General features: G+C 47.2%; 1 protein-coding gene across 23 annotated transcripts in view; it reads right to left on the bottom strand.

The window, feature by feature from the left end:
- Positions 1–18,114, bottom strand: part of ADARB1 (adenosine deaminase RNA specific B1) — a 113,771-nt gene that overhangs the window by 43,308 nt on the left and 52,349 nt on the right. Inside the window, exon 1 of one of the 23 annotated variants that reach the window (XM_081570185.1) lies at positions 1,404–1,502. The exons of the other annotated variants lie outside the window; for them this stretch is intronic. The gene's annotated coding sequence lies outside the window, so the exon portion shown is untranslated. Of the gene's footprint in view, positions 1–1,403; positions 1,503–18,114 lie in introns of those variants that run through there. 23 annotated transcript variants of the gene reach the window in all.

Below are 18,114 nucleotides of genomic sequence, written 5' to 3'. Positions count from 1 at the left end.
TGTGGGGGTCGGGGAGGATGTGGGCGTGGCTACAAAGCACAAGGGGGTGGGGGGTCCTGGTGACAACAGACACGCTGGACCTCTCCCCGGGGTCTGCATCTCACTGAGACCACGCACCGTGTAAAGGGAACACAATTCCCCTGTATTCACAGCTGCACATGAATGTAGGTTCTCTCAAAATAAAAATGTCGATTTAAAAGTAGGCAGCACATTCATATGTAACTAATCAGTGACTCGTGTGCTGAGAGGCTGGCTTCCCTGGGGCCTGGGACGAGGGGAACACATGCTGGCAGTGACCAGGATGGGCAGTCTGAGCCACAGGAGGAGTCCTGTGGCCCCAGAGTTCACTTGGTCTATAGGACGTGCCTTGTTTTCCTGCTCTTTCATACTCAAGTCCTAAAAAAGGACAGGAAAAATGTCTCACAATAGAAAATAGTCAGACTGCGCACCGTGCCAGTGAGTACACGTGTAACAGAATGGAAGCCAGAGACCTCTTGCAGGGCAGAAGCCGGCACTTCCAGCTTGTACAAATGCCAGCTTTCATACTGAAGTTATAAAACAAAGTAAAATAGCAAATACGTGCACTTCAGAGCATTTTACATAACCATTTTTCTTTCATTCTGAAAAGCACCTTATATGGCCTGGACCACAAATACCTAAGAATTAAAACCCCATCAAAAGTCCCATAGGAACAAAATTCCAGGAGCTGCCAGTTAAAGAAAAGCTCTATCTGATAGCAACATTTGAATAATTTCTTCATTTTGCAGGATTCCCCCAAAGCATTAAGAAGTAGGCAGTGAGGTATGGAAAGACTATTAAACTTGGCATCAAAAGGCCTGGGATTTCAGTTTAACTTGGTTCCAGTTATAATTTCAACTTTCCTTTTTTAAAGTAGAACTAGACACACTGATGTTAAAGTTTATGTGGAGAAATAATCAGATTTGAATAATTAGGAAAACTATGAACTGAGGAACAACGTGGTGGGGCTGGTCCTCCCAGACTGGAAAGGATGGAGCCCCAGAATGTGCTCACAGCTCATGGACGCAGAGCAGAGAGACAGACTCAGGACAGAAGGGCTTCCCCACCACTGACCAATGCACTTTATAACAAGTGGGGCCGGACCTGGGGTGACCCCTGGAGGAAGAGGAGGCTGGAACCACCAGGGCCCTCGGTCAGTGTCGGCGTTGGTTCCCTGTGGGTTTGCATCTGACTTCCCATAACTCGACCCAATGGCAAAGCTTTACTTTCTAAGTGGCTGGTGGGTAGATGGTCATCCATTGTGTGATTCCTTACATGCTTGTAGGTGTTTCTGATGTAAGACAAAATATAAATAAATATGTAAACTATAGCATCTCTCTCTGCATCTTATCTCTCACTGTGGAAACACCAACCTGCACACATACCTTCCCTCCCTTTGTGAAAAGAAGGTCTTCTGGAATAAAACACGAAGAACAGGACTTATTCACACTCAAGATGCATCAGAACATGAATTCTCTGTTGCTCTGGTTAAAAAAAAAAAAAGCTATCTTGAGGAATTCACTAAAAATTTAAAAAATGTTAAGACAGACAGTAAAGTCGACAAAACTTACTAGTAATTATTACTTGTTTTAATCTACCTTATGCTCTGAAAAGGATGGTTTTGAAAAAAGTTTTCCATATTCTTAATGACTGTTATGGGTTTCAGTTAGGAGCCATACACTACAAAATTTTAAAGAGAGAACTGTTAAAATGAAGATTCTTCATGTTAATTATTTTTACTATAAATCAATCAACTTGCTAAGGGGCTTCTCTGGTGGCTCAGATGGTAAAGAATCTGCCTGCAATGCGGGAGACCTGGGTTCAGTCCCTGGATTGGGAAGATCCCCTGGAAGAGGGCATGGCAACCCACTCCAGTATTCTTGCCTGGAGAATTCCATGGACAGAGGAGCCTGGCTGGCTACAGTCCATGGGGTTGCAAAGAGTAGGACACGACTAAGCACAGCACAGACTAATTTTGCAGCTATGGGAAAAAATTGAATGCTGATTTGATTATTTATTTAACAAAGGTGATTGAAGTACAAAATTCTTTAATTTAAAAAATAATCTCAAATTCAACAACTTAATCATGCATGTTTAGAGAATGCATTCATGACTTGTATTTTGCTTCCAATATTTTGCTTTCTAAACAAAGTAGTATCACTAAAATATTCAAAACAATCAACTTATAATTCTTTACAATGAAATATTTTCCTTTCTAGGAAACCACCCAAATAATAGATGTTCAGTTCAGTTTCCCTTTAGAAACTCAGTACACATTGAACATGGTAAGGCAGACTGTGTACAACAAATAAGGTTCAAGCACTACTTTCAGAAAACGTAGTTTTCCTAGTGAAATGCAACACAGAATAATTAAAATATGCACAGCAACCGACAGGAAGACTCTTGGAAGCAGTTATATCAAGCTTGCAGAATGTGAAGTTAATACACAAAAGACAACTGCTTTCCTACATATGAGCAATGAACTAGAATTTGACGTGAAAAACTATACTGTTTACATTAGTATCACTCCCCCCAGTGAAACAAATTTAACAAAATATGTAAAAGATCTACATGAGGAAAAGTACAAAACTCTGATGAACAAAACCAAAGAACTAAATAAGCGGAGATATAATCCATATACATGGATAGAAAGACTCAACAATGTCGATATCAGCTCTTCCCAACTTCACCTATAGATTCAACAAAATCCCAATAAAATCCCAGCAAGGTATTCTGTGGAAATCGACTTGTTCCCATGTTCATGTGGAGAGGTGGACACCCGGAGCAGCCAACATAATACGAAGGAGAAGAAGAGAGGGGCCCTGGCAGTCTCTGACTTCAAGACTTATTGTGTATACAGCTATAGGAATCAAGACGGATCTGAACAAAGATGGTGGAATAGAAGGACGGGCGCTCATCTCCTCCTGCAAGAGCACCAAAATCACAACTAGCTGTTGAACAACTATCGACAGAAGGACGCTGGAACCCACCAAAAAAACATACTACATCCAAAGACAAAGAAGAAGTCACAGTGAGACAGTAGGAGGGGCACAACCACAGTAAAATCAAACCCCATGCCCGTCGGGTGGGTGACCCACAAGCTACAGGACAATAATACCATAGAAGTTCCCTTGCTGTTGTGAAGGTTCTGAGCCCCACATCAGGCTTCCCAGCCTGGGGATCCAACAAAGGGACTGGGAATCCCCAGGGAATCAGGCTGAATGAACTTTTTGGCCATCCCAATACAGTCCACAGACCTAACCCCATGTTTGTTTTAGAATTTCAACTTTCAGACAAGGGGCTCTGTCCACCCCAAAGGCCCCCCACTGGAGCAGCTCCTCCCCAGGGAGCCTGGCCCCCACTCATGCTGGGTAGCCCATTGGTACAAGTGCAGTAACATGCACCCACACATGTGTCACGGCCAATGCTGGGAGCCCTGGGCCAGCTGCTATCCACAACTGCTGCTCATCAGCAGTCAGCAACTTCCCCTCCCTGTACCCTCTGCTGGCAGACATGGCGCCTCCTACTCTTGCCAGAGACTGGCTCAGATCCTTCCTTCCTGACGCAGACACGGAAATCTTCCCTCTTCACTCTCCAAAGGGCACTTCGGGTGGCCTGCGGCAGAGCGGTCTCCAGGCCTACCATCCTATCACCCATGCCTGCAGACACAGGCCCCAATCCTGGTGCTGGCACATTGCCAATAGCTACTTGTTGCATGAAAGGATGCCTGGGTGGATGAGTGGATGGACTGGATGAAAGAGTGAATGGGCGGGTGAACGAATGGATGGATGGAAGGATGGATGGATGGGTGGGTGGGTGGTAGGATGAGTGGATGGACTAGATCAATCAGTGGGTGAACAAATGGATGGATGGATGGATGAGTGGATGGATGGGTGGGTGGATAAATGCTCTCCCTCCCTATGCCTCCAGCTGGCACAGTGTTCCACCCCTCACAAGGAGGTGTTCTCTCAGCAAGGCGGAAACAGGGAAGGAGGCTGAAGCCTCAGGCAGTGTTTGCATCTCCTCACTCGATGAGGAAAAGTCAGCCCAGTCTCTGCTGCCCTGTCCTCTGGCGGTACTCAGAGGAGGCTCACCTCTCTGGGTCTGGGCTTCCATTTTTACAACAGGCCCCATGCCCATCCACTTCTCCATTCTGCAAAGATGGGGGCGCCCAGATGGCCTGAGCACAAGACAGTGACCATCACAGGGTGCACAGATAAGGGTGTTGTCACACTCAGGACCCAGCACTCACTAGGGAAGCCCTTAAACCCAAAACACAGGAGCCTGTTCACATAGGGTTCCTCCCCTCCCCCACCCATTCTCAGCAGCAGGCCAGAAGTGGAGGAGGCCACAGTGGAGCTGGCAGCACTGCTTGGGGACCTGGGGAGGCTGGGGTGTGCTCCATTGTCCCCGGGTATGACCTGGGCTCCAGCCCATCTTGGGCCTTGGGCAGCAGCGTCTGCCTCACGGGTCCTGGTTGGTGGTTGGTAATTAAACTGCACATCACTCTCTTCTAACTGCCATTCATTTCCTGATGACTGAGCTAATCCACCGGAGTCTCATCCACAGCCACAGCCAACACCTGCCTTGTGGAGGGGGCGACCACAGGGATAATTCAGGAGCAGTGAAAAGCCACTGAGACCCCATCACTACTGAGAGCAAGTCTCCTGCTGCTCTGCTGTACTGACAACCAATGACATTCGAAAAGCCACACGTCACCAGGCTTTACACTTGACTGGGAGCACTTTAAAATTACACAATACTAAAGACTACATTTCAAATCCTGTGAAACTGCCAGTTTGGTATAAACAGGATGGCCAGTTCTAATAACACTCATAAATTTGAAAGGCATTTTTATTAATTTCAAACAAAGGATGTGTGGAAAACAGGAGCAGGCATTCACGTGTGCCCCACTCATCAGCAATGTCCACAATGAGTGTGCATGCACAGCAACCACGATGAGCGTGCACACACAGTGTCTACCATGAGTGTGCATGTAACGTACAGAGGCCACCATGAGTGTGCACACATAGCGATGTGCAATGGGCACTGCTACATCTCATTACACTCAGCCTCTCAAGATGCTGGTCTGAAAATGCAAACAGCTTTCCTACTGCAGAAAAAGATTCCAGCGTGTGTGAAGACATTCAGAATTTGTGTACGGTGGGGCTAACACAAACCACTTGAGTTACAGCAAGTTCCAAATGATGACACAATTGTTCTTACACTTCTCAAAACTTCCCCCAATTTAAATGTCTGGTGATGAAGGACCATGGGAAAAAAAGGTGGCAAGTCTAAATTTAGGGTCTTTGAATGAGAATTCTTGCAGTTTTGGCTCCTGCCTTTGTTTCAATTCCCTGCTGCTTGTCTTCCTGCCATCTTGCTCTCCCACGCCTGACTGATACTGTCACCCAGGTGCGGGGCGGGAGCAGCAGGGACATGCTGAGAGGCAGCACCTGCATGCCCTCGGGTCCTGGACAAGCATGTGGGCACAGCACCCCTGGAGGTTTTGCACTGCGAGCCAGCACCACTGTTCCCACTAGTGTGGCTGTCTGTGTCAGTCAGCAAGATGCTCATATCGAAAGACTGCCAATAGCAAGATGGGTTTCCTCCTCCTCCTCTCGGGAAGTGCACTAAAAACTGAGGCTCATTCTATTTCCTAGAAAGGTGACGGTCTCCTGCTGCAGAAGACCCCAAAGATGCGGTGCTCCTGAAAGACTCCAGCCCTGTCGGCTGCTGGGTAACAGTCCAGAAATCACCTGGCTTTTCCCTCAGGAGGGGCATCTTTGCACTGAGGACGTCTTCTGTTAGTTCACGCACGTTACATGGAGACAGCAAACTCTCAACATCTCTTAAAGCAGCAATTTGCCCCAAAGCCAGAAGTGTGTCATTTTTGTAGTCAAGGGCAACTTCTGAATCTGATGTTAAGAAAAAAATAATGATTTTAACCTCTTAACACATTAAGTTGAATTAAAGACTGAAATCATCTGAAGTGGTGAATGCAACGCTCTCTGCATTTTTAAAAGGCAAACACGTAACAGTGGTAAACAGCATGAAGAGCAGTTTTAAGGTTGGAAAAGTCAGTAAGGAAGCGTGGCAGCAGAAGGGAAATTACAGAGCACCCGTCTCTAGAGGGAGAATCCCCCAGGACTCCAAGCTGCATGCACACTTCTGAGATTCCATAAACATCTTTCTAAACAATACTTTAAACCTGGAAGCCAATGCGATTTCTAGATATGTTTCTAGACATGTTTTTTAAATCTGCCTTTGTAAGCTGGCCCCTCACTGACATTCTATGAAGTGCTAACAGAGAAAAAGAGGAGGGCTTTAAACAGAGAGCTGGAATCACCGGCATCAATAAGATGAATTCACAGCACAAGTCAGAACACATTCCCACAGCGCATTTGCGTCCAGGATCTGCATTTCAGAATAAAAGAGGACTCACCTTTCCTCTCGGAGCATCTCTTGCGCCTCCTCTTACGCCGGCGGCCCCTGATGCTGAGGACGGTCCCCATAGCCAGGGTCCCCATGATGAGGAGCCAGCCCAGGGCAGGCCGGCCCTAGTCTGGCCCCGTGGCCACTGGGGTGAACGCTCAGCCAACCCTCGGAGCTGCACGGCTATGACAGCCGCCCGGGGACACGTGGGAGGGCAGTTCCTCCCCCGCCCCAGGCTCACTCATCAGAGGCAGACGGAGGGGCCACCAGCTGGAGGGTGACCCGGGACCCTGAGCCCTAAACACAGGCAGGGACATGACCCTGAAGGGGGAGGAGAGACATGCTCTCCCCGGCAAACAGAATCCCACCTGAAAAAGCCCAGCATCTTCAAAACAGACAGAACCCTCTAGTAATGAAGTAGAACTGCCAGGAGACCAGTTCACAAAACACACTGCACAAAGTAACGCTGCTAGGCAGCACCACACAGGGGGCCAGGACCCCGTTTCCTGGGGATGCCACCGACCTGCATGTGTGCATCCAGGCCAGGCAGTGCCACTCTCCCCTTCCCATGCAGCCAGGCACACAGGCACATGCGTGCGCGCACACACATACAGAGTTACACACCTGCATGCACGCACATACACACAGTCACACACCCGTGCACACGCAGTTACACACCCGCATGCGTGCACACAGTTACACACACACAGAGTTACACACAGTTACACATCCGCGCGCATGCACACACACACAGAGTTACACACACACACACACAGAAAGGCACATCTCGGGGCATGGGACCCGCACTTGGGCTGGCCCAGCACAACCCATGCCCTCGGCCCCCCTCATCCAGACAGGCTGTGTAGACACTCTCCCACGTCTAGGGGGCCCTGTCCTCAGAACAAAAGGCAGCTGCAGCTGGGAGGACATGAATGGCAGAGTCCTTCTCCCACAGAAAAGTCAATCAATGTGTCAAACCCTTCTTTTCAACATGACTGACTGTCTTGCAAAAAAAAATGTTCCTTTCCCGGTAATGCCAGCATCCCTTTAAAAATTTAGTATTCCAAAGATGCACACGAATTAACACCGGATTCACCAACTGCACGCAGAACTGAGCCATGTCTTGTCATGTCAAGCAGCTTCTATTACCTGAGACTTGTGGGTGTGCCCATCCAAATGTGCCCCACAGAAGAGGTTGCCCTGCACAGCCCCCTCCCCAAGGCTCCAGGCAGTGGGCACCAGGGGAATAGACTCCACTCCTGGCCTGGGGCGGGGTGGGGCGAGGGGACCAGGGGGCAAGCCCGAGCGGTGTGCCGGCTTGCTGGGCAGAGCCCAGGCACTGTCCCCAGCCTCAGGCACAGCCGTTCATGCTGCTGATGGGGGCACTCATGCTAGCTCTGCTTTCCGGAACTCTGTCCGGTATTTTTCCACGTGGCATCCATACACCACATGGCACGTTACTTTAACTACATTTCCTTTTTGTTGATGCTCTGGCACGGGGAGAGGCCTTGCTGACCCCAAGAGAGACTGCCCCTCCCCAGTGAGCCAATTCTCAGAGACAGCAGAGGGCTCAGCCAGGAGCAGTGCAAACCCCAGTGCCCACCAGCCTCTCCAACCTCTCCCCAGGCCCCTCTGCCTCACTCCAAGGCCCTCAGGCAGGGACCAGGCCACCAGAAGCCACTGTTCCAGCCCAGAGCCTGTCAGCACAACCAGAACCAGTCAGTCCTACGTGGTTGACTCTGCCCTGCCTTGCTATTCCCATGTTGTTATTCAGTTGCTAACAAAGTCATGTCCGACTCTGCAACCCCATGGACTGTAGCATGCCAGGCTTCCCTGTCCTTCACTATCTTCCAAAGTTTGCTCAAATTCATGTCCATTGAGTCAGTGATGCCATCCAACCATCTCATCCTGTGTCATCCCCTTCTCCTGCCTTCAATCTTTTCCAGCATCAGGGTTTTTTTCCAATGAGTCAGCTCTTTGCATCAGGTGGCCAAAGTATTGGAGTTTCAGCATCAGTCCTTCCAATGAATATTCAGGGTTGATTTCCTTTAGGATTGACAGCTTTGATCTCCTTGCTGTCCAAGGGACTCTCAAGAGTCTTCTCCAACACCACAGTTCAAAAGCATCAATTCTTTGGTGCTCAGCCTCCTTTATGATCCAACTCTCACATCCATACATGACTACTGGAAAAACCATAATTTCAACTATATGGAACTTGGTAGGCAAAGTGATGTCGCTGTTTTTTAATATGCTGTCTAGGATTGTCATAGCTTTTCTTCCAACAAGCAAGTGTCTTTTAATTTCATAGCTGCAGTCACTGTCCACAGCAATTATGGAGCGCAAGAAAAGAAAATCTGTCACTGTATCCACTTTACCCCCATCTATTAGGCCTGAAGTCATGGGACCAGATGTCATGATCTTAGTTTTTTGAATGTTGAGTTTTAAGCTCTTTCACCCTCATCAAGAAGTTATTTAGTTCTTCTTCCCTTTCTGCTATTAGAGTAGTATCATTTTCATATCTGAGGTTGTTATCTCTCCTGGCAATCTTGATTCCAGCTTGTGATTCATCCAGCATGGTATTTCACATGATGTACTCTTGTGGCTCAGCTGGTAAAGAATCTGCCTGCAATGTGGGAGACCTGGGTTCCATCCCTGGGTTGGGAAGATCCCCTGGAGAAGGAACGGCTATCAACTTCAGTATTCTGGCCTGGAGAACTCCATGGATTGTATAGTCCATGGGGTCGCAAAGAGTTGGACACAACTGAGCAACTTTCACTCACTCACTCTGCACAGAAGTTAAATAATCAGGGTGACAAAGTACAGCCTTGACATATGTACTCTTTTCCCAATTTGGAACCAGTCCGTTGTTCCATGTCTGGTTCTAACTGCTGCTTTTTGACCTGCACACAAATTTCTCAGGAGACAAGTAAGGAGGGCCTGGTATTACATCTCTTTAAGAATTTTTCACAGTTTGTTGTGATCCACACAGTCAAAGGCTTTAGCATAGTCAATGAAACAGAAGTAGATGTTTTTTGGAATTCTCTTGCTTTTTCTATGATCCAAAGCATGTTGGCAATTAGATCTTGGGTCCTCTGCCTTTTCTAAATCCAGCTTGTACATCTAGAAGTTCTCAGTTCACATACTATTGAAGTGTAACTTGAAGTATTTTGAGCATTACCTTGCTAGCTTGTGAAATGAGTGCAATTGTGCAGTAGTTTGAACATTCTTTGGCACTCCCTTTCTTTGAGATTGGAATGAAAACTGACCTTTTCCAGTCCTGTGGCTCTATTGCTGAATTTTCCAAATTTGCTGGCATATTGAGTGCAGCACTTTCACAGCATCATCTTTTCAGTTCAGTTCAGTTCAGTCACTCAGTCGTGTCCAACTCTTTGTGACTCCATGAATCGCAGCACGTCAGGCCTCCCTGTCCATCACCAACTCCCGGAGTTTACCCAAACCCATGTCCATAGAGTCAGTGATGCCATCCAACCATCTCATCCTCTGTCATCCCCTTCTCCTCCTGCCCCCAATCCTTCCCAGCATTAGGGTCTTTTCCAATGAGTCAACTCTTTGCATGAGGTGCCCAAAGTATTGGAGTTTCAGCTTCAACATTAGTCCTTCCAATGAATATCCAGGACTGATCTCCTTTAGGATTGACAGCTTTGATCTCCTTGCTGTCCAAGGGACTCTCAAGAGTCTTCTCCAACACCACAGTTCAAAAGCATCGATTCTGTGGTGCTCAGCTTTCTTCATAATCCAACTCTTACATCCATACATGACCACTGGAAAAACCATAGCCTTGACTAGACGGACCTTTGTTGGCAAAGTAATGTCTCTGCTTTTAAATATGCTATCTAGTTGGGTCATAACCTTCCTTTCAAGGACTAAGTGTCTTTTAATTTCATGGCTGCAATCACCGTCAGCAGTGATTTGGAGCCCAAAAAAATAAACTCTGACACTGTTTCCACTGTTTCCCCATCTATTTCCCATGAAGTGATGGGACCAGATGCCATGATCTTAGTTTTCTGGACATTGAGCTTTAAGCCAACTTTTTCACTCTCCTCTTTCACCTTCATCAAGAGGCTCTTTAGTTCTTCTTCACTTTCTGCCATAAGGGTGGTGTCATCTGCATATCTGAGGTTATTGATATTTCTCCCAGCAATCTTAATTCTAGCTTGTGTTTCTTCCAGCCCAGCATTCCTCATGATGTACTCTGCATATAAGTTAAATAAGCAGGGTGACAATATACAGCCTTCATCTTTAAGGATCTGAAATAGTTCAGCTGGAATTCCATCACCTCCATTAGCTTTGTTTGTAGTGATGCCTCCTAAGACCCACTTGACTTAGCACTCCAGGATGTCTGGCTCAAGGTCTGTGATCACACCATTATGGTTATCTGGGTCATTAAGATATTTTTCGTACAGTTCTTCTGTGTATTCTGGCCATTTCTTCTTAATATCTTCTGCTTCTGTTAGCTGTTCCCATGGAAACTCCCCAAAAGGCCTTCTTACTGCCAGACCCCAATGTGTGCTACCTGTTCTACAGGGCATGTGTGCAGCCAGGCCTCTCCAGGGCACCCACTGCTCACGATGATCCCGTGGGTGCAAGAGGACACAGTTTGGTTCTCAAGACACCTGGTGTGATGACACTGAGTTCATTTAGATTCCTTTCAACTAAAGGGCACATAACAGTCTATGAGACACAAAGGCAAGCTAGCTTCCTACAAGCATGTGCACAAGCCCACTTCACACCCACTCTACATTCGTATCAAGAGGCAGGCAAAGTGGCAGTTACATGCGTACAGCCTTCACTTCATAAACTGATACCTTGCTTTTTCTCATCAAACGACATGACCCAATGCACAATGAATCTTCATCAAGTAATACATGCCATATTCTCAAGAGTAAGCGTGAGGTAGAATCCACCAGAATGACAAGGTGAGTGGGGCCCTGACCATGCCGAGCCTGTGGCTGTGGTCAGGTGGGACCCTCAAGGAGCCCCATGCTTCTCTCTGCATCTTAATTTATCTCAGAGCCACTCCACATGGAGTCCCCAGAGGTGAAGTAATGACCTCTCGCTGCATATATCATATTCTTCTTTCTTCCCATTTCCTTCTTCCACCTTTAGGATTATTTCAGAGAAGTGTAAAAATAGAATTCCCATGTTCATGAGAATCAAGAGGCCCCCAGCAGAATGGCACTGATTTGTTGTTTCAGATAGGGATTCCAGAACGATTAAATTGACAGTTTATAATCTAAAAAAAATACTTCAAAGCTCTTTTTCTCATTTTAAAAACACATCAATTTCGGACTTCAGCTGTCACATCTTTGCAAGTTAGTAACTACTGACTTCCAAGAGAAAGTCATAAATATCCAGACACCATTTAGCATCTGACATTCCTGGTACCTAATTAACTGTATTTTTATCTAGGTCCTAGAGTAAAGACACTAAAATTTAATGTTCCTAGACTATTAATCTAGAATAAGACTCTTGAAAACTATTTTTCTACTTTTACGAGAAGGAAAAAAACGTTTATTCTATTAGAATTCTAAACCTTCTAAATGAGTCAGTTATTCATTAGTTACTCATATATAATCAACACATGGGAAATTGTAACAGTACTTGATTTAATATTAATATTATGGCACCTCAGAAATATCTCTCAGTAAGAAAAGCAACACTCACTCACTCACTCACTCGTCCGACCGGTCTCTGGGGAGGAGTGGGCGTGGGGAGGGGCTGAGGAGGCAGACAGGGCAGGAGGCCAGAGCCAACAGCCCCAATGGCTCTGAGCCCACCGGTGGACGAGGTGAGAAACAGCCAGACTCCACACAGTGGAGTGGAGCGCACAGCAGGCAGGCCAGCCTGATGGCTCTGGTCTGGGGCAAAAGAGAAAGGATGCCTGCTTTTATCCTGAGAGCCCAGAAGGACGGAGCTGCTGAGCTCAGAGGCCTGTGGGGGGTGGGGGTGGGTCACTGGGAGTTCACTCTGATGTGCCAAACTGGAGATGAGGTAGTCCCCCAGAAGATGCGGGGGGACCCGGGGTCTGAGTACAGAGAGCAAGGGAAAGGTCTGGGCTGGAGACTCAGGTGTGGCACTCACCTACACAGAGAGGAGGTGAGAGTCTTGAGTGTGGATGCGATGCATGCTGCTGCTGGGCAGTTAGGAGAGGGAGCAGCCACGAGGTGGTGTGCATAGGACAGGTTTATCCAATGACCATCACCTGTCGGTCACTACCCGTGCTTTAGCTCACTTAAACGTCACCAAATCTTAGTAAAGAAGACTCTGCAATGACCGCACAAGGGGCAGCCTGGACACAACCACCATCTGTTTCACGACCAGCAGGGGTGCCAGTCAAGCCTCTGTGAGGGGAGTTGTGCAGTGCACAACCTGTATGAATGTACAGTGCGGCCATGATTACAGCATAGGGGTCTCCCTGCTGAAGCCCTGCTCTACCTCCTACTAGCCTGGAGGCCACAGGAACTTCTTACCCTCCTGGCTCCCACGTGACAGTGAAGGTTTCCTCGAGGCTTGCTGGGGAGACCAACTGAGGACGGTGCGCAGGGCAGGGCAGGGGCCCCTCAGCTTTAGCTGCTCTTGTATTAGCAGCACCGCTTTACAGAGGAGCCTGCCAGCTGGAGAGGCTAAGTGACCTGTCCACGGTCACAACTGGACAGGCAGCAGGACCCTGTTCAGAACCCAGGACATGCCCAGCTCAGACCCGGCGCTTCAACCTCTATAACACAGCCAACACAGCAAAAGCACAGCCATTCAAGTTTACTTTTTTTAGTATATTAAGATTCTACAATATCGTCAAAATGACATGCACATATTTCTTTAACATTGCACATTTCTGCTTTCTACAATAGAACAGTTTCAAGCAGACTAAGGTGAGTGTAGTTGTCAGTCTACTTGCAACACTGCTCCACTCAGTTAAGATCATGGATTCAAGTAGCTTTTTCCATTTTCTTTTAAAGTGACTTTACCAAGGAACTTTGGATTAAAATAAAAATCTACACAGCTCAAATAAGTAAAGCAGGTGTTGAATTTGAAAAAAAAAAAGCGAGGAGACACTTGAATTGAAATTAGGCCCTGAAATTAGTTCCAACAGCCAATCACAGTAGACAGTGACTGCAGCCATGATATTAAAAGAGGCTTGCTTCTTGAAGAAAAGTTATGACAAACAGGCAGCGCATTAAAAAACCGAGACATCACTTGGCCAGCAAAGGTCCGTCTAGTCAAAGCTATGGTTTTTCCAGTAGTCATGTATGAATGTGAGAGTTGGACCATAAAGAAGGCTGAGCACTGAAGAACTGACACTTTTGAACTGTAGTGCTAGAGAAAACTCTTGAGAGTCCCTTGCACTGCAAGATCAAACCAGTCAATCCTAAAGGAAATCAACCCTGAATATTAATTGGAAGGCCTGATGCTGAAGCTGAAGCTCCAATACTTTGGCTACCTGATGGGAAGAGTCAACTCTTTGGAAAAGACCCGATGCTGGCAAAGATTGAGGGCAGGAGAAGGGAGTGATAGATGAGATGGTTGGATGGCATCACTGACTCAGTGGATATGAGTTTGAGCAAGACAGTGCTCAAGATCCAGGAGACAGTAGAGGACAGGAGCCTGGCGTGCTGCCATTCATGGGTTTACAAAGAGTTGGACACAACTGAGCAACTGAATAAAGTCACCTATAGCAAGGAAGTAGCCACAGATGGCAGCAGGCAGAAGGCTCAAGTGTTCCATGGATGATGGAGGTGATCCACAAGTGGCCACGGTAGCCCGTGGGTGAGTGCCCACAGCAGAAGCCATCTCAAACCCAAGAGGCCTGGGCTGTGCTGGGTGGGCTCAGACACCTAGCTAAAGATGAAAGGAAAGTCTGAAATAAACATTGCCATCAAGCCTGAACATAAATTTGAAGCTAAACTGAATATACAATTGATAGTCATGATTAGATAGGTATTTTTTTCTCTATTGTATATTTTTTAAATTAATTTATTTTTTAATTGAAGGATAATTGCTTTATAGAATTTTGTTGTTTTCTGTCAAACATCAACATGAATCAGTCATAGGTATACATATATGTATGTTTTTCTTTAAACATTATTTTTTGAAGCATCCTTTAAAATGCTTTACCTATTACTGATTATTAATAACAACTTAGAACACAAACTTTGAAATACAAAGTAAATCTGGCTGGTTCTTCAAAGAAGACAGAGTGACTTTGCTCAATCTAGAGTAGAAAACCTCTGGCCTAGTTAATTTATTTATAAATGATTCCAGGGTTGTCGTTTTTTAACTGGGTATGTGAGGATGAAAGAGCTGACGTGAACGTATGTATGTACAAGGAAGGTTCAGTTCAGTTCAGTTGCTCAGCCGTGTCTGACTCTTTGTGACCCATGGACTGCAGCATGCCAGGCTTCCCTGTCCATCACCAACTCCCAGAGCTTGCTCAAACTCATGTCCACTGAGTTGGTGATGCCATCCAATCATCTCATCCTCTGTCGTCCCCTTCTCCTCCTGCCTTCAACCTTGCCCAGCATCAGGGTCTTTTCCAATAAGTCAGTTCTTCGCATCAAGTGGCCGAGGTATTGGAGCTTCAGCTTCACCATCAGTCCTTCCAATGAATATTCAGAACTGATTTCCTTTAGGACAGACTGGTTTGCTCTCCATGCAGTCCAAGGAACTCTCAACAGTCTTCTCCAACACCACAGGACAAAAGCATCAATTCTTTGGCACTCAGCTTTCTTTATGGTCCAACTCTTACATCCATACATAACTACTGGAAAAACCAGAGCTTTGACTAGATGGACCTTTGTTGGCAAAGGAATGTCTCTGCTTTTTAATATGCTGCCTAGGTTAGTCACAGCTTTTCTTCCAAGGAGCAAGTGTCCTTTAATTTCATGGCTGCAGCCACCATCTGCAGTGATTCTGGAGCCCAAGAAAAGAAAGTCTGTCACAAGGAAGGTACAAGAGGACAAAAGTGACCATATTTGACTCAAAACTTCAGCAAGACTGAAGGGGAAGAAACAACTTGAAAGGAGATCAGAGACATGAAAGCCTGCACCCACAGGTGGCGCCTGAGGCACGCAATTCAGGAGCCTGAGGAGCAGACACAGGAGGGGCACACTCAGAGCCACGTGAGGGGAAACATCTCAGGGTGTGAAGAGCCAAATCTGCCACCAAATGGATGCCACGTGCAAGAAGACGGTGATAAAAGGCAACAACGAAAACCCACATCTTTGTCACCAGTGTCACTGAAATCCGTGACTAGAGAGCGCCAAGGGAGTCGAGACCAAAGCAGTCTGGTTACTGAGGCAATGAAGCTGGGCTCGAGGGCAGTGGCCGGGTGTCACCCAGTCTGAGAGGGGGTGACCCAGCTCAGGTCCCTCAAGCTGGTCACCTACGGGGGCCTAGGAGTCCCCGAGTCCCAGGGTGGGGCAGCCCGCAGGCCTTACCCCACCTGCAGATCTGTATCCCCAAACTGCCAGGAGGCCATTAGGAGACGTGAGTGTCATCCTGGGCGGACGTTCACAGGGAGGTGTGGGAACAGGTCCCTTACTCGCTCTGGCCCACAGGGATCTCTACTGGCTGGAGTGTGCCTTCATCCCTAAAGTCTAGCACTCTGGGATCTCGGAGGCAGAGTCTGAGCCACAACTTGGAGGCCCTGGATTACACCATGGACCCCGGCTACTGCCTGGCCAGACCCGACCCCCCTCCCCCGGACCCTGTCCTAGTGCATACTGCTGCATGGTCCGCCTCAGGAGAGCAAGTGAGGGTGGGGGCAGGACAACAGTGTGGGCGTGGGCTTCAACACAGCCATAGGGCTGCAGACAGGGGTTTATGGAAGAGGAATTTTAAACCTTAAGTAGTCACATTATTTCTTCACTTTATGTTGGCAACTCTTCACTAAAGATCAAACATACAGACACAAATTTTGGTTAGTCTTATTAAAATTAGCAATCTGTTACCACACATTTAGAACTTGAGAGTACAGACTGGGATTTTTTTTTTTCTTTTGCATTTTTTCTTAATTATTGCCTATTTGAAATATTAAGCTAAAACAGTAGAACTATAGAATTATGTTACACATAAATAAGCAAAGCAATACTTTTTTAAAGATGAGAACAAATTATGCAATTGTGCTTTCCAAGTCTGTAACACAGACTCAACTTATTAGTATAGTTAAACATAAATTATTTGATAAAATTTAATTTATAAATCAGGTCACTAACTAAACTAAACCAGCTGTAAGTATTCCATGCCATTGTCTCCTAGGCCCTTTAAAACGGTTAAAACAAAGCCAGTGAACCGAAACTTCCCTGCAGACTTTTCTACAAGAAGTTGGTATCTGGGTTCAGGATGTGAAACGGGCTTTTCTTGTTATCTCAGCACGACCCCACAGCGCCACCTACCGTCTGAATGCGTCCACCTGGGGCTCAGCACACTTGACAGTGCGGTCTGCCCTCTCCACTGCTACGTCCTGGTGCTCTGTTCGTAGCAGGCAATGACCCAGAACACCACCAACAGACAAGGCCACTCTGTGATGAGGGTGGATGGGGACATCTGAGTGGGCCAGAGGGCGCCTCTGGGAGGAAGGAGACACAGTGGTGCTGTGCTAAGTGCACACACTGTCAGCACACGTCCAACCACTCACAGAAAAGTGATTTTTATTGCATGTCATCTATATCTCAGTAAAGTCAGCTTTAAAAAAAAAATCCCAGAAAAAAACACAAATTGTATGAGAAAGTCGTCGTTCAATTTGAAATAAAATAAAAGGTATGTAGATTTCAAGAAGAAGGAATGAATAGATTCCAAACACAGAATGAATCAGTTGGAAAAGACTGGAAAGCACGGTCTCTCTCATTGGGACAGCAGAGGACGGTACTACCAGCTCTCGCTGCTATGGCTGACATATCACACGAGGAGACCAGGTCGGGAAGCCAGCAAACTGCCCCAAGCACAGAGCTGTGTCAGGGAGGCCAAGGTCCAAACTCGGGCTGCAGCCACTTCTCACCACCGGTTCCACCACCCCAGACAATGCAAGAATGCAGGAAGAGGGTAACACTGAACAAAAAAGGCATGACCCAATGATAAGGCTAGCTAAAATGCCCTCCATGCCCCTACCCCGACAGCTGCAGCCTCCCTGGGCCCACCAGACTGCTGGGGTCCTCTCCTGTCCCTAATTCCCTGCTCCATGCCCACCTCCCCATGCCATCTGCCTGGAAAATACATAATGTTCAGGACTCCCCACCGCCATGAAGCCTGCAGCCCCCGTCTGGATAGCAGGTCGCCTGCCTCTGCCCCCACTGCTGTCACAGCAGCAGCAGACACCACTGTCATCACTTGCTTCCTACTCACCCCTAGCCACAGCCGTCCCCCAGGGCCTGCTTGTGCGGCACTGCAGAGGCCTGAGTGCCACCAGGAACCAAGAGACCCACCCTGTCCTCTAAGAAGCTCTGTGCTTTGTTCTTCCAGAATGGCGCCCATGGAGCTCTCACCACTGCTGCCAGTTGCCACCTGACAAACTCCAGGGAGTGATGAGACCACATGGAATGTCCCAGTTCATGTTCAAAAGGTGGACCACAAATCCAGCAGCAGTCACAGCCAAGGGTGCATTAATAAGGTGGTCAGGAAACACCAGTCTTCTAGAACTCTCCATGT

The sequence above is a fragment of the Giraffa tippelskirchi genome, chromosome 2, assembly GCF_054371585.1.
Source record: "Giraffa tippelskirchi isolate mGirTip1 chromosome 2, T2T-mGirTip1v1.2.pri, whole genome shotgun sequence".
In the NCBI taxonomy this organism is placed as follows: Eukaryota; Metazoa; Chordata; class Mammalia; order Artiodactyla; family Giraffidae; genus Giraffa; species Giraffa tippelskirchi.
Note: the sequence above shows the minus strand (reverse complement) of the source record. Positions and strands in the feature narration are given on the sequence as shown.